Source organism: Gymnoscopelus braueri (genome assembly GCF_963280865.1).
Source record: "Gymnoscopelus braueri genome assembly, chromosome: 2".
NCBI classification, from domain to species: Eukaryota; Metazoa; Chordata; class Actinopteri; order Myctophiformes; family Myctophidae; genus Gymnoscopelus; species Gymnoscopelus braueri.
The window spans coordinates 5,498,907-5,517,494 of record NC_137604.1 but is presented as its reverse complement, the minus strand read 5'-3'; the positions used below and the strand labels follow the sequence as shown (position 1 = coordinate 5,517,494).

The following is an 18,588-nucleotide window of genomic DNA, read 5'->3' as shown; positions in this document are numbered from 1 at the left end:
ACACAGTGAATACTACAGACTATAGCAGGTAACACAGTGAATACTACAGACTATAGCAGGTAACACAGTGAATGCTACAGACTATAGCAGGTAACACAGTGAATACTACAGACTATAGCAGGTAACACAGTGAATGCCTACAGACTATAGCAGGTAACACAGTGAATGCTACAGACTATAGCAGGTAACACAGTGAATACTACAGACTATAGCAGGTAACACAGTGAATGCTACAGACTATAACAGGTAACACAGTGAATGCTACAGACTATAGCAGGTAACACAGTGAATACTACAGACTATAGCAGGTAACACAGTGAATGCTACAGACTATAGCAGGTAACACAGTGAATGCTACAGACTATAGCAGGTAACACAGTGAATGCTACAGACTATAGCAGGTAACACAGTGAATACTACAGACTATAGCAGGTAACACAGTGAATGCTACAGACTATAGCAGGTAACACAGTGAATACTACAGACTATAGCAGGTAACACAGTGAATATTACAGACTAGATAACAGGTAACATAGTGAACTCTACAGACTAGATAAGGCACGCCTGACTTTGTATATTGGTAGAGGAGCACACAGAGTGTGTGCTCATGAGTCTCACGCAGTTCCCCCCCCCCCCCCCCCGTTTTTTAAAATTAATTAATTTTTAATTTTTGCCCTCAAAACATTAGTCGGGTGTCTTCGCACGATTTCACATTGGCCACGTTAGCCACCTCAAGTCTGTTCATAACCAGCGGTGGAAAAAGTACTCACATGTTTTACTTAAGTAAAAGTATCAATACTGCAATGTAGAAATACTCCCTTACAAGTAAAAGTCTGGAATTCAAAATGTATTTGAGTAAAGGTACAAAAGTAAAAGTACTCCTTGTGAGTACTTTTACTCACAATTTACATCGCGATGCATCGTAGTTCGGCTATTTTCAAATGGCCGAAATGTATAGAGGGCTGAGATCTACAACAGAGTTTGTAGATCTGCTATTTTCAAAAGATGTTTATACATTTGAAAACTTGAAATGGGACATTCTGCATAATGAGTGCTTTTGCTTTTGATACTGTGAGTAAAGTGTATTCTTCTGTACTTTTACTCAACTACATATTGTACATACGGCACAGCGGCCAATTCTGCACGTTGATACATTCTGTACTCACCATAGATGTCCCTCCAACGTCCAAACATCTCCTAAATTCACCATTTCCAGTTGATAACATGCTATCTAAATTACATGTGTCTGTCTCATCATAAATCCACACGTTGTTCTCCCCGATGAGGTGACACTAGTGTTGCCATTTATGCGAGAGAGCAATAAGCAATCCGGTCTATGAATACTGTATGCGCAAATGCATCGCTTAACAAGCAGATTTTCCTTGTTAATCAAAAACCTGGCAACACCAGTGTCACACACTCTCTCACTCACACTCACACTCAGGGGCGTGCTGGGCCCCTAATTAAGCCTGGGAATCTCAGATAAAGAGTGTGGCGAGGTCCCAAATACTAACCGATGAGCGATATGTTTTTTTTTTATCTATAATAAGAATATACAATGACAAATATACAATAATGATAAAATACTGGAGGTGATGGAAAGAAGAGTTAGGTTTTGGGTACAATAGCTTATAATTAGTAGCAGCTTTAAAAATGTGCAGGTAATGTGCAGAATATACAATCACTAATCAACAGCAGCAGTGCTCAATCAAATGCGCAAGAGGAGTCAAGCATTATGCATAGAAGAGGAAATAGAATAGGACATAAAAAAGAAGCAGTTAGTAGAGGACTATTATGAATGGGTGAAGTATGATGAATACATTAAAACATTAGTCTGCATGCAATCAGAACTTTGGCTAGTTAGCTAAAGTAAAGAAAACAAGGGTTGGCTTTTAATGATCTGAGAATGTATCTTTTATAGGATAGATCGATAGGCTATATGAGGATGCATAACAGCAAAATTATTAACTTATATATATAGTGAAATCATTCAGTGTTTTTAATAACAGCTATGTATGACCCTGTGAACATTTTGAGAGTTCAGTAAACAATATATTTTTCATGACATAATCATATAACGTAAAAAAATAGGATAGGATAGTATTTGATTATTAGTATTGCCATACTTTAGCAGTGGTCTAAAGTAACTAAGTACATGTACTCAAGTGCTGTACTTAAGTACAGTTTTGAGGTATCTTATTGGAACATTTCCAATTTGCAGTACTTTTACTTCTACTCCACTACATCTCAGAAGCAAATATTGTACTTTTACTCCACTACAATTATTTGAAAAACTTGAGTTACTAGTTACTTGTAGATTGTGATTATTACAAAACATACACTAACCAGTACAGCCCTAAATATATTTTGGCCATTTGAAAATAGCCGATCTACAAGCTCACACTGCGTCGCAATGTGACGCATTGTGAGCTTGACCTTGTAGATCTGCTATTTTTAAACTTTTTAATAACGAGACTGTTAGTTGAAACACACTAACATGCAGTTTGCAGTGTAACATTCGTCAGATAGCGAAGCAACCATTCTGAACTCTTTTGTGATAGAAAGCTTTTTCTTTTAACTTTGATTGGCAGCCTACATTCACAACGTGATGCGATCATGCGTCGCTAGTTTGTGCTTAAAACGTTATCCATGCTTAATGATGTTGGGTAAGAAAGTCATACAGTCTTTCTGTTGTGCTTGCTTACCACATCACCATCACCTCCTTCCTCCACATGGTAAACTGTCCTCTCTACAAGTGTGCCGAACGCCGACGCTTTTTCTCCCCCTCTCTCTGCTCAAAGACTCATGTCGTGTCGTCAGTGGTGGAAAGTAACTAAGTACATTTTACTCCATTTTCTTATAGAAGTAAAATGTTTAGGTATTTGTACTTTACTTGAGTATTTCCAATTTCCAATACTTTTACTTCTACTCCACTACATCTCAGAGGCAAAATTTTACTTTTACTCCACTACAATTATTTGAAAACTTTAGTTACTAGTTACTTTTCAGATATTCATTATGATATTATGAAACATACACTAACCACTTTAAACCTATTTTATACATAGGCTATTTGAAAATAGCAGATCTACAAGCTCACAACGCGTCGCATCGCGACGCGTTGTGAGCTTGTAGATCGGCTATTTTCTAATATTTAGTAATTTTACTTTTGGTACTTTAAGTACATTTTGATGCCAATACTTTTTGTACTTTTTGAATTCTTTGAATTTTGTAAATTTGGAATTCTGGACTTTTACTTGTAACAGAGTATTTTTATATTGCAGTATTGGTACTTTTACTTAAGTAAAGAATTTGAGTACTTTTTCCACCACTGATGTCGTGTCGTGTGCTAAACATAGAAGATCTACAAACGCATAACACGTCGAGTCAGCGACGCGTTATGGGCTTGTAGATCAGCTGTAATATGATTAGGTGGAACTCCCGGGGGCCACGCCACTGTAGGCAGTGATTGGGGCCACTATAGGCCGGTATTCAGATGATAGACAAGCCAGTGGGGCCAATGTGACGTCTCTCTGCTCTGTCGGCCGGTGCTACTCAAGGATTGGCCATTTCAGATGAGAGACAAGCCAGTGGGCCAATGACGTGAGTTATATTTATTACGTGGGCCAGCAGCCACAAGAAGTGTAACCAAGCCGATTACCGTAATTACCAGCGGCCGGCGCGACCTAAAAACTACCCCCCTCTCTCTCTCTCTCTCTCTCTCTCTCTCTCTCCTCTCTCTCTCTCTCTCTCTCTCTCTCTCTCTCTCTCTCTCTCTCTCTCTCTCTCTCTCTCTCTCTCTCTCTCTCTCTCTCTCTCTCTCTCTCTCTCTCTCTCTCTCTCTCTCTCTCTCTCTCTCTCTCTCTCTATTGTAATGAAAGAAAGAAAGACAGACATTATGAAATGTATTCATGCCAGGGGTTTGTTCATGCTGGTTGTGCAACCAGTAGTAGGCGCCAGTGGACTAAATAACAAGTGACATAGTGATGACTATCACACTCATAAGTAGTCTACTGTTACTTACGATGGACACACAACTTTTTTGCCCTTCTTTCCCTTCCCTGCGCTGGCTTCCGTCGGATCCCACTGTGTCCAACAACACAGCAGCAACAACAGGAACAACGCTGGCTGCCTCATCGCCGCTTCCATGGTGCCTGAGAGAGAGAGAGAGAGAGAGAGAGAGAGAGAGAGAGAGAGAGAGAGAGAGAGAAATAAAGAGAGAAAGAGAGAGAGAGAGTTTTTGATTGATTGAATATTCATTAGGCAGAAATGTAAGAAAAAAACAGCACCATTACAGTTAAAACACTTTGTCTAAAAGGTCTGTCTAAAAAAGTCCTTGCGGTCTGGTTTCCATTGAGGTCCTTGGTATTCAATTCATAAACATATAAAGTAGCACCAAACAGTTCAATATCATCACAAAATACAGAAAGGGAGTCAAAGGAAGGGGGGGGGGGGAGTCTTTCTAAGGGAGAAGTGTCACTACCTCTCCCTTTTGGCCTCCTGAAAGGTGAATTTGCAGGGCTGTTTTAAAGGATCCCAAGGAACTGCATTTTTTTGAGGGATGGGGTCAGACTATTCCACACCTGGGTGGCAGTGCTGTAGAAGGAGAATAGAAGAAGGAGAGAGATAGAGACAGAGGCAGAGACGGAGACAGAGGACAAAAACAATGACAATGTCAATATACGAGCCGGAGCGGCGAGCCAAACGTTTTCCACGCGGTCCAAACTCAACCCTCCATTTCCACTGATCTGTAACCTTGTCAGGACGTCTCAACATTTACATTTGGGTTCTGGCCAACTGTGACTGTTGTCAACGACCTTCAGTCAGAGGTGGAAATAACTAAGTGCATTGACTCTAGTACTGTACTTACGTACAATCTTGAGTTACATTTGCTTTACTTGAGTATTTTGATTATAATTATTGTATTTGTATCATTTACTCCACTAAATCACAGAGGCAAATATTGTTTGTTTTACTCCACTACAATTAGTTGGCAGCTTTAGCTAGATACTTTGCATATTTAGATTATAAATACAAAACAGATATGAACCAAGTCCTATTTTATACTTTGGCAATTCAAAAAACCTAAAAGCGTGACAAATTCTGAAACGTTGACTACTTTTACTTTGATACTGTAAATATTGTGTGGCCAATGCATTTGTAATTACTCAAGTCAATTTTTAATAAAGGCCTTTTTACTTATATATTCTGGTATTGCTCCTCTTTCTTAAAGGTAGGGTAAGTGATTTTCTTTAGTTAAAATAATTGTTAAATAGCTCTATATTCTGATAGTACTCATTGCTATAGAGTGTTTGTTCAGTAAAAGGAGTCTCCTTGTCTCTCCAGCTCTTATAGAACAGAAAATGCATTTTCGTTTCAGTTTCAGTTTCATTTCCAATGTTATCCAATCAGGATAGAGAACTCAATCAGGATATAGATTAAACAAGTGAAATTGGAAGTGATGACACTAAGAAATGAGCAGGAAAAAATGGAACTGGAACACTATAAAAATGAAGCTTAAAAATGGGTACTTTCTCCTGATTGGCTGAGATTTTGACACTTACCGGAAAATGTATGTTCTGTTTATTAAAGAGCTGGAGAGACAGGGAGACTCCCGTTACTGAACAAAACACTCTATAGCAATGACTACTATCAGAATATAGTGCTTTAACCTTTTAACAAAATACTTTTTGTTTTATCCAAAAAATATCACTTACCCTACCTTTAAGTAAAACAAATTAAAGAAAAAACTGTGATTAGGCTACTTCTTCCACCACTGCTAGCCAATTCAACCCCAGCAGAGTTTTTGTATCGACTGAAAAAACGGTAGTAACTCAGGTCTATTTAACTAAGACACCCTTCAGACTCACCACAGCCCTTAGCACTTAAAGAGATGGTTCACCCCCCAAAAAATCTTTTTTTCCATCGATTAGTCACCCCATGGAGACTTGAATTCATGGATATTTTTTTTGTTTATGTCGCATTACTAAGCCAATAATTAGTTTTGACCGGGTAAAACCGCTGCTGGTCATCATTTAAAAGACATTTGTAGAATCCCCAGAAGCAAAGATTTGAGTTAAAAATGTTTGCTTTAAAAACATATAGATTTTGCACAAACGTTCAAGACCTTTCCAAAAAAATTGCCAAAGTATACAATAATGTTTAAAGTGGTTACACGGATGCGTTCCCGTCTTTAATGGGTCAATTGTGAATTGTAAGTTGTAGCTCAGGTCTGTTTCACTGAGATTATAAGGTTACAGTATATATACAAGTAAGACCGCGCGAACGCGGGAAGCGAACGCAAAAAAAAAAAAATAATAATGAAAAGAAATCTAAAAAAAAATAACCAATGAAAAAATATATAAAAAATAGAAAAAAATTCTGCGTTAAAAGGAGCATCTTAGAAAAATAGAAATTCCCCCAAAAAAAACTTTGAATGTTTTTGAACAATTCAACAAAGTGTTTGAAGTGCCTGTTTCACCCACTTCCGGGGGGCGGAGCCAAAATCCGAGCCGAAGTATTTGTTCGTAGACCCCCACTTAGGGGGGGTAGAAAAAGTTTCGGAGCGAATCGGGCACTTTTCATTTAACATGGGGTTTTCAATGGGGAGTTTTTAGGAGCCTTCTCCGGGGCGTGGCTTCCGGGGGAAGGGGCGGGCTTAAACGCAACCTTGACAGGTGTGTTCAGTTTTCAAAGACCTTTCATTTGATGTATGGTACGTCTATATTGGACATTTACTTGGCTGCACACAGGGCTGAGGATTTGAGCCACACTGCACACAGAGACACAGACAGAGACATGCACACAGAGATACAGAGACACAACCCAGGCAGAGTTACATAGTAAGCTCCACTTGGTCGGAGGCGCGGCTTCGCCGCGCCTCCTTCCGCGTTCGCAACAAGTAAGACGCGCGAACGCTGGAAGCGAACGCAGCTCGAAAATATTGTGTATTTACGGACTTGTAATCCGTGTTATTTCACCGTGATGGGGAGAGAACATTGACATTGTGTGTGTGTGTGTGTGTGTGTGTGTGTGTGTGTGTGTGTGTGTGTGTGTGCATTGTAATCAGAGCATTGTCTAAATTCCTGCACTCTGGCGCACTCGGGTGGCTGCTTACAGGCAGTGCACGCATGTGAGTCACATGTGAGTCACATGGGGGCATGAGCCAATGAGAGCATGAACACAGACACACGGACAGAGTCACAAGCCGAGCACGGTTTCATAGTAAACTCCACTTGCGCGGAGGCGGCGCGCCTCCTTCCGCTGCGTTCGCAAACACACACAGAGAGAGAGACGAGCGGTGTACAGTATAAACACACAGAGAGAGAGAGACGAGCGGTGTACAGTATAAACACACAGAGAGAGAGAGAGAGACGAGCGGTGTACAGTATAAACACACAGAGAGAGAGAGAGAGACGAGCGGTGTACAGTATAAACACACAGAGAGAGAGAGACGAGCGGTGTACAGTATAAACACACAGAGAGAGAGAGACGAGCGGTGTACAGTATAAACACACAGAGAGAGAGAGACGAGCGGTGTACAGTATAAACACACAGAGAGAGAGAGACGAGCGGTGTACAGTATAAACACACAGAGAGAGAGAGACGAGCGGTGTACAGTATAAACACACAGAGAGAGAGAGAGAGAGAGAGACGAGCGGTGTACAGTATAACACACACAGAGAGAGAGAGCGAGCGGTGTACAGTATAAACACACAGAGAGAGAGAGACGAGCGGTGTACAGTATAAACACACAGAGAGAGAGAGACGAGCGGTGTACAGTATAAACACACAGAGAGAGAGAGAGAGAGAGAGACGAGCGGTGTACAGTATAAACACACAGAGAGAGAGAGACGAGCGGTGTACAGTATAAACACACAGAGAGAGAGAGACGAGCGGTGTACAGTATAAACACACAGAGAGAGAGAGACGAGCGGTGTACAGTATAAACACACAGAGAGAGAGAGAGAGAGAGAGACGAGCGGTGTACAGTATAAACACAGAGAGAAAGAGAGAGAGAGACGAGCGGTGTACAGTATAAACACAGAGAGAGAGAGAGAGAGAGAGACGAGCGGTGTTACAGTATAAACACAGAGAGAGAGAGAGAGAGAGAGAGAGAGAGAGCGGTGTAAAGTAGCACCTATAGAAACATAGAGGTCATTGTTTATTAGCACAGCACCATTCCTCCAGGCCCTACAGTACAACACATGTTCATGAGTGAACAGACTGGCCATCGCGCTGCAGGGACTCCTGACATTACTTCTACTCTATAGGAAGTAATGACAATACTTCTACTCTGTAGGAAGTAATGACAATACTTCTACTCTGTAGGAAGTAATGATGTTACTTCTACTCTATAGGAAGTAATGACATTACTTTTACTCTACAGGAAGTAATGACAATACTTCTACTCTGTAGGAAGTAATGATGTTACTTCTACTCTACAGGAAGTAATCACATTACTTCTACTCCTCCTCCATGCCGCAGGGCAGTGGTGGAAAAAGTACTCACATTTTTAAGTAAACCTATCAATACTGCAATTTAGAAATACTCTGTTACAATACAAGTATTGGTATCAACATATACTTAAAGTACAAAAGTAAAAGTACTCATTATGAAGAATGTCCCATTTCATAAGTTTTCAAACGTATATCTTTTTGGGGAAAATAGCGGATCTACAAGCTCACAATGCATGGCATCGTGACACATAGTGAGCTTGTAGATCTACTATTTTCAAACGTATATACTGTAGGGCTGAAGTGGGTAGTGTATGTTTTGTAATAATAATCTAAATCTACAAAGTAACTAGTAAAATAATTGTATTGGAGTAAAAGCACAATATTTGCCTCTAAGATGTTGTGGAGTAGAAGTAAAAGCATGACAATTGGAAGTACTCCAGTAAAGTAAAACATTGTAAAAATGTTTACTTAAATACAGTTATTGAGTAAATGTACTTAGTTACTTTACACCACTGCCACAGGGCCATCCTGACATTACTTCTACTCCATAGGAAGTAATGACGTTACTTCTACTCCTCCATGCCACAGGGCCTCCTGGACATTACTTCTACTCTAGGTGACACAACACACACACACACACACACACACACACACACACACACACACACACACACACACACACACACACACACACACACACACACACACACACACACACACACACACACACACACACACACACACACACACACACACACACACACAAGACAGAGTACAGAACCAATCCATCTGATGTGGTGGACATATATATATATACAGTGTCAGTGGTGGAAAAAGTACTCAGATATTTTACTTAAGTAAAAGTATCGATACTGCGATATAGAAATACTCTGTTACAAGTAAAAGTCCGGAATTAGAAATGTACTTGAGTAAAAGTAGAAAAGTATTGGTATCAAAATGTACTTAAAGTACCAAAAGTAAAAGTACTAAAATGTTTGAAAATAGCAGATCTACAAGCTCACAATGCGGCACGATGCGACGCTTTGTGAGCTTGTAGATCGTCTATTTTCAAATAGCCTAGGTATAAAATAGGGCTAAAGTGGTCAATGGTGATTTGTCATGATTTGTGTGCATGGGGTTCTCATCTTAAACAAGCTCAGTGCTTAATGAGTCTTCCAGTTTAGTAGACCTTGTATTGTGAATTTGTACTTCCATGTACTGATGTTCTCATGTCTTACTAGATAAAGTACATTAATCAATCAATGTCTGTTTTATAATATAATAATAATTGCGAAGTAACTAGCAACTAAAGTTTTCAAATAATTGTAGTGGAGTAAAAGTGCAATATCTGCTTCTGAGATGTAGTGGAGTAGAAGTAAAAGTACAGACAATTAGAAATACTCCAGTAAAGTAAAAAATACCTCAACATTTTACTTAAGTACAGTACTTGAGTAAATGTACTTAGTTACTTTACACCACTGTACAGTGTATACTAGGTTTGGCCTCTATACAGTATGTATGGTTATGTCTGAGCCATATAGGTTCGCCTGCCCGTCGGCAAAACACAATACAATTCAAGCATTTAGCAGATGCTCAACAAAGCAATGCAGAGGTGTGAAGAGTAGATACACATCTCAGTGCTCTCTCTCTGGTGGAGAGACTTGCAGACAGAGTGGCATAGTAGTAGGCAGCGGTGGAAAAAGTACTCAAATGTTATGTGAAATTATCAATACTGCAATGTAGAAGTCTCTGTTACAAGCCAAAAGCCTGGAATTATAAATTTACTTGAGTAAAAGTATAAAAGTATTGGCATCAAAATGTACTTAAAGAACCGAAATTAAAAAGTACTAACATGTTTGAAAATAGCAGATCTACATGCTCACAACGTGCTGTGAGCTTGGTGAAGATCGGCCATTTAAGATCAGCTACTGCTTGAAAAAGAGATTGGGTGAGTCGAGGGAAGCGGGACGAAGCACATGCATCCAAATTCAGGTCAGATTTATCATCAGTATACTGTAGCCTACAGAGGAGTTATATGGAGTCCCGTGCGTTGAGGCCATATATGAATGACATTGCGCGAGGCCAGCATTGATTGATGCTAATAAGAGCACGAGTACAGGGGTTATGTAAGTGTTTAACCCATTAAGACCGGGAACACATCTGTGGTGTCATTTTAAGATCGCTTTGTGCTATTCAAAAATAGCAGATCTACAAGCTCATAGCGCGGCACCGAGTGCCGCGCTATGAGCTTGTAGATCTGCTATTTTTGAAAAACCGTGAACATCTGTGCAAGTCTTTGAATATATATATTTTTTAAAAGCGAACTCAAAACAAATTTGCTTCTGGGGGGGGGGGGGGGGGTCCTTGGAACAACGTATTTTGTGATGAGGGTCCGCGGCCAAATACATGTCATTTTGGTTCGTCCTCGATATGAAAAATGTTTGAGGACCACTGATATTTTTCAAAAAAACGTTTTGATCGATTGATTTAGAAGACATTTGTAGAACCCCCAGAAGCAAAGATTTGAGTTAAAAATATATATTCAAAGATTTGCACGAATATTCAAAAAATTCAAACAAAATAGCAGATCTACAAGTTCATAGCGTGGCACTCGGTGCCGCGCTATGAGCTTGTAGATCTGCTATTTTTCAATAGCCCAAAGAAATCTAAAAAAATTACAGTCAGATGCGTTCTCGGTCTTAAAGGGTTAATTACATTTCATTCTCCCAGCCCCAACTGACATGCACAGTAATTACAGCCATTCAGACTGACACACCGCTAATCCCTCTATGGACAGTAGTCAAGGAAAAAGGCCCCGGGGAACGCACACGCACACACACACACACACACACACACACACACACACACACACACACACACACACACACACACACACACACACACACACACACACACAGAGGAATGAAACGTGTTCTAATTTACCCTTCATTTAACACAGCAGATCACATATAGGAGCAGATCACACAGCGCTTAGAGAGAGAGAGAGAAACTGGAGGTGTGTGTGTGTGTGTGTGTGTGTGTGTGTGTGTGTGTGTGTGTGTGTGTGTGTGTGTGTGTCTGATTCATAGGAGCAAATCATCTCATTGTAACCTCTTGAGATATCCTTTATAGGTGACAAATATGATTCTATCTGCGGATGAGTGGTTTTCAAAGTGGGGTCCGTAGACCCCCCAAGGGGGGTCCCCAGCTGAATAATATAGCATCCAAAGCAGTTTAACCACTTAAATACATTGGCTATTTGACAGAACAAAGTGTTGTGACCTTGTAGATTTGCTATTTCTTTTTAAAAGAAGAAAAAATAAAACCTTGAACATGTTTGGATAGTTTGGAATATTTTTGAAACGTTTCAACAACTCAAATCTTGTATGAGGGTCCCTGGCACAACATATCGTCAGATGGGGGTCAAATACATATTCATTTGGGGGTCCTTGATATGAAAATGTTTGAGAACCGCTGGTTTAGACTGGTAGGAAAAAATAAATATAATTTCGTAGCATATATACTTAACATGTACCTGTAAGGCACTTTTTTTACATTGAAAATTGCAGTCTGTTTTACCTAGATGGCACACACACACATTTGACAAATGTAACATATCAATGCTGTTAGGCAAGATTTAAAAAATAAATAAATATAATGTACTTTTCAGGAAATGGGAAAAACATGAACTTGTGCTACAATGGATCAATTATAATTCATATTTAGTCACAAGCTCTTGTTAATATGTTATATTGGTTCAATATTAATTAAAAAACAACACAAACTTGACCACTTTCAATCTGGCAAACCTATTTTGGGTGTGCGTGTGCGTGTGTGTGTGCGTGTGCACGCGCGCGCGTGTGTGTGTGTGCGCGCGTGAGAGAGAGAGAAAACACGTGTCATAGTCATGTTTTGGCCTTTCACAAAATGTCAATTTTAAAACAAAGTGTAATTTTGAAGCTCTTCAAAGTAGGCCAGCATAGTGTAAGAGTGTAGAATGATTTATGAGACAACAGGCTAATGGCTTTGAGAACAACAGCCGTGCATTTATTCACATAACAACACTGTTATTTGGACAACACAGCTCATTGGCCAGCAGCCTCTGACCAATCAAAATGGTACACAGTGAATCGTTGCTGTCGAGCATAAACCTAGTATCTCCATATTCCAACTTTCTATGGATTTGTGTAAATGTTCTGTATGCCCTACTTCATTATACAAGAGTGTCACACATAAGTCGTGAAAATAGCCGATGTATAAGTGCCTGTATCCAAAGAGCCAATATGCATCTCTCTCACACACACACACACACACACACACACACACACACACACACACACACACACGCTGTAAGTACAATTTTGAATTACATTTTATCAGTACTTAGTATTTCCAATTTGCAATACTTGTACTTGTACTCCGTGATCTTGTAGATCTGCTATTTTAAAACATTAGTACTTTTACTTTTGGTACTTTAAGTATATTTTGACGCCAATACTTTTGTACTTTTACTCGTAACATTTTGAACACAGGCCTTGTACTTGTAACAGAGTATGTTTTATATTGTGGTGTTGCTATTTTTACTTGAGTAAAATATATGAGTACTTCTTCGACACCACACACACACACGCACGGGCACACACACACACACACGCACGGGCACACACACACAGGCACACGCACGGGCACACACACACACACACACACACACACACACACACACACACACACACACACAGTACTTAAGTACAATTTTGAATTACATTTTATCAGTACTTAGTATTTCCAATTTACAATACTTTTACTCCATGATCTTGTAGATCTGCTATTTTAAAACATTAGTACTTTTACTTTAGGTACTTTAAGTATATTTTGACGCCAATACTTTTGTACTTTTACTCAAGTAACATTTTGAACACAGGCCTTGTACTTGTAACAGAGCATGTTTTATATTGTGGTATTGCTATTTTTACTTGAGTAAGATATCTGAGTACTTCTTCGACCACACACACACACACACACACACACACACACACACACACACACACACACACACACACACACACACACACACACACACACACACACACACACACACACACACAGTACTTAAGTACAATTTTGAATTACATTTTATCAGTACTTAGTATTTCCAATTTACAATACTTTTACTCCATGATCTTGTAGATCTGCTATTTTAAAACATTAGTACTTTAAGTATATTTTGACGCCAATACTTTTGTAATTTTACTCAAGTAACATTTTGAACACAGGCCTTGTACTTGTAACAGAGTATGTTTTATATTGTGGTATTGCTATTTTTACTTGAGTAAAATATCTGAGTACTTCTTCGACCACAGACACGTGCGCGCGCACACACACACACACACACACACACACACACACACACACACACACACACACACACACACACACACACACACACACACACACACACACACACACACACACACACACACACACACACACACACACACACAGTACTTAAGTACAATTTTGAATTACATTTTATCAGTACTTAGTATTTCCAATTTACAATACTTTTACTCAAGTAACATTTTGAACACAGGCCTTGTACTTGTAACAGAGCATGTTTTATATTGTGGTATTGCTATTTTTACTTGAGTAAAATATCTGAGTACTTCTTCGACCACACACACACGCATGCACGCACCCACGCGCGCGCACACACACACACACACACACACACACACACACACACACACACACACACACACACACACACACACACACACACACACACACACACACACACACACACACACACACACACACACACACACACACACACACACACACACACACACACACACTGCAAGGCACCAATCTGCTGGTGGGGAGCAGACAGTCGGGGGTTGAAGGGTCTTTGCTCAAGGACACTCTGACACTAACTCATGGGGGGAGGGGGGCTGCATGGGGAGCAGCAGTACAGGGGACCTTCAGATTCCCCTGGGGACGCTCTCTATAGCTCCTGATGGGCCCCAGTCAGCTGTGCTACTGAGGCTATATACCATTAGTCGAAACGGCTTCAATTAACTCTTTAAGACCTGAGAACGCATCTGTGTGTCATTTTTAGATTTCGTTGGGCTATTCAAAAATAGCAGATCTACAAGCTCATAGCGCGGCACCGATTTTTGAAAAATCGTGAAAAATGTTGAGCAAATCTTTGAATATATATATATATTTAAAGCGAGCATTTCTAGCTAAAATGTTATTGCTTCTGGGGATTCTACAAATGTCTTCTAAATCAGTTTAAAACAGTTTTCTGAAACACTTATGTTGCTATAATATTAATGTCAGTGTCAAGGAGCCCCACAACGATATGTATTTGGCTGCGGACCCCCATCTAAAAAAAAAGGGACCCCCAGAAGCAAAGATTTGAGTAAAAAACAATTGCTTTATAGATATATATTCAAAGATTTGCACCAAAAAAAACACGATTAAAAAAAAAAAAGCAGATATACAAGCTCATAGCGCGGCACTCGGTGCCGCGCTATGAGCTTGTATATCTGCTATTTTTGAATAGCCAAAGTATAAAATATGGATAAAGTGGTTACACAGATGCGTCCCCCGGTCTTAAAGGGTTAAATGAAGGATGAGCTTGCAATGGGTTGACGGTCACTCAGTCACGTTCAATTCGTTCAATTTCAAGCACCAACGTGGTGACTCTGCCAGGGAGGGCGGCCAATCGGAACAGAGAGGGAGGGGGGAGGTATACATAAATCATGGATAAATGTAATAAATGTAATACATCCATCCATCCATCCAGGGAGATATGGGTTGGGAACCGATGGAGATTAGGCAAAAGCTAGCATGGTGTGCTCAGATGAGAGCTGGTATCCTGCCTCTTGCTATTGAGGTAGGTCTCGGTTCTCAGCTGTGCCAGAAGAGAATAGGATATGCAATGTGTGTGACCTGAAAGGTGTCGAAAATGAATTCCATTTTATGTTTTATTGTACTCTGTATGACGATTTGAGGGTTCCTTTATTTGATGTAATGCAAAAACAAAAATCTGATCTATTCTGGCAAGATGATGGTCAGAAGTGGTTGTTTAATTATGAGATATTTAAGTTGTTTCTAGTGCCTGGAGTAGAAGACAATCTCATCTCTTCAAATAGGTTCTTTTCCGGTCCTCTGTTAAGATGTGAGGTAACAGGCCCAATGTTGTATTTTAGGTTGTATTTATGTAATCTGCCATGTGCATGAAGCTTGAGTGTTTTAGTTTGTTATTTGTTTGTTTATTGTTCTTGAATGATGTCGGTTCATTGTTTATGTCAAATTAAATGCAAGTGTCCTGTAAGTCCATATGGGCTGGGCTTCCAAGGAAGCATGACACTTTAATAAAGAAAAAAATCTAATCAAATCATCACATACATACATGCATGTAATAAATAAATAAATAAGCATGTTCAAGCATTTTCACATTTTCAAACATAACTTACTATGTTTGATATTCAATTATTTACCTCCCAATTATTTATTATTATTATTATTATTATTATTGTTATTATTATTATTATTATTATTATTATTATTATTATTATTATTATTATTATTATTATTATTATTATTATTACCCTTATTATTATTATTATTATTATTAGTCTCTGGCTGCAGCCAGAGACTAGCCTTCCTTATAGGTAGGGTAAGTGATTTTCTTTAACTAAAATAAGTGTTAAATATAGCTCTACATTCTGATAGTAATCATTGCTATAGAGTGTTTGTTCAGTAACAGGAGTCTCCATGTCTCTCCAGCTCTTTATTAAACAGAAAATGCCTTTTCAGGTCAGGATACCAATTTTATCCAATCAGGATAGAGAACTCAGTCAGCATACAGACAGATTAAACAAGTGAAATCGGAAGTGATGACATAAAGACATGAGCAGACACCATTGGAACTGGATCACAATCAAAATGAAGCGGATAAACGGGTACTCTCTCCTGATTGGCTGAAATGTTGTCACAAATGTTGTTTAACCTTTTAACATAAAGCTTTTTTTGTTTTAACCTAAAAATATCACTTACCCTACCTTTAAAATGTACAGTTGAGACACTCTTCTCCTGAGCGATATCGGAATATGCAGAGTATTTACAGAGCAGCATAATATGAACTCTAGTCAATGAAGAACAAGTTAACAAAGTGACATAAGTAAAGTGTGCAGAGAGAACACATGTTGCGTCTTGGGCCTTGGACGAATTCAAACATGAGTCTAGTCTACCTCATCATGAATGTTGACTTATCGAGCGGCATCGTGATTGATTGTGAGCAGTTGACAACTGAATGGACGACTGGACCTGAGCCAACACCCACGCGGCACAGAGCACATGTACAACGCTGTTGCTGGGCAGAAGCCTCATATCAAACAAACAAATAGAAGATATACAAGCTCAGAGTGGATCTGCTATTTCAGAAAAATCTTGAAAATGTGCGCAAATCTTTGAATCCTCCAATAATTCTACAAAGCTCTGTCTCTCTGTCTGTCCCCAAATCTCTTCGCCGGTTCTCCTCAGTGCCTGGAGCAATTGATCTGCATTTGCACACGGCCATTGACCATCAGCATGTGCACGTTTTTCACTCTACCCAAATGTGAGCCGTTTAATAGCCTTCTTCCGCACCTCTGTTTAACTATACGGACACATTGTTCGGCGTTACTGCGCATGCGTGGCCACGTGCGCATGCATGCGCGCACAGCCACGTACGTGTGCATGCATGGCCATGTGCGGTCCCGAGAGTATATGCGTTAGCCTGTTGTTTACTCACTGTCTGATACGTGCATGCGCGGCGGCTCCGCGGACCCCCAAGTGGTCTGCAGCTCCGGAAGGGGGTGTGTGTGTGTGTGTGTGTGTGTGTGTGTGGGGGGGGGGGGTTGGTCGCTAGTTCCCGGGTTGCCAAATCATGTGCGTGAAACAAGCACCGGTGTTGCCACGTTCGTGAAACAAGCGGACCATGACACGTGCGTGTGCGTGCGTGTGCGTGTGTGTTGAGAAGTGTTGCAGGTACCAAGTTACTTTCCATCCCTGATGTACTGTACTGTCTGTGCACAGCGTATAACCCACACTGCATATTTTGGGTGCTCATATCCCCCGACGGGTATGGAACAACATCATTTGAGATGGGGGTCCGTGGCCAAATACATATCATTTTGGGGGTCATTGACATGAAAAAGTTTGAGAACCACTGAATACAGCAACATTTTTTTTTTTTCAAAAAACTGTTAGGATTCTAGATCTCTAGATCTGCTATTTTTGAATAGCCAAAGTATAAAATAATGGTTAAAGTGGTTAAAATGTAAAATGACAGATGCTTTCCCGGTTGTTTTTTTGTGAGTGTCACACAAAAGTAGTGAACATAGCAGATCTACAAGCTCACGGCTCGCATTGGCTATGTTCACTATTTTAAAATGTAAAAAAAAAAAATATTACAAACTGTTTTGGACATTAAATGTTTCCACCAACACCAACGATCACAGATTACTCATTCTCGACACATTCATCATGCATGTGTGCGGTTCTTGAAGTAAAGGGGTGAGCTGTTTACAGACAATAATTATTATGTTACTGATTATCACATCATATCAATAAGTAAGCATGTAGCTACTAATGACTCCATGTTGGTTGGTTTTTGTATAATTAATCAATAACTCACTAGATTGGTCTGATAATTGGGTCTTATTTGCAGTGCTCCTCATTGCTTTAATGAGAAACACACTAGTTGATGCTCAACCTGTGGGCGGGGGACGATTGGCGGGATGTGAGGATATTGCAAGTGAGCCCCCAAATAATTGCCAAAATACTAAGATGTTAGTGATAATATAACATTAATATTTAAAAACAATAAGTCATGGTATATTTTTCTTTAAAAGCGGCACTATGCAATTTTGATGTAAGGAATACAATGTAATTGTGTCCAATCTGCATGGTGGAGTATGTTAATACAATATAACTTATACAATCTGTATGGTATAGCATGTTAATACAATTTATTAGACGGCTTGGTTGAATGCTTGATTCTGATTGGTCAATCGCTGAATCCAGCTGTGTATTATTTCTGGATGATGACATATGAGCTCAATAACAGTCCGCTGTC

General features: G+C 39.6%; 1 pseudogene across 1 annotated transcript in view; it reads right to left on the bottom strand.

The window, feature by feature from the left end:
• LOC308075781 (glycine receptor subunit beta-like) overlaps positions 1 to 2,734 on the bottom strand; it is a 55,239-nt pseudogene extending 52,505 nt beyond the window's left edge. The window contains exon 1 of the transcript in view: positions 2,706 to 2,734. The product of the transcript in view is annotated as a glycine receptor subunit beta-like (transcript). The remainder of the gene's footprint in view (positions 1 to 2,705) is intronic.
• Positions 2,735 to 18,588: the final 15,854 nt, after the last annotated feature.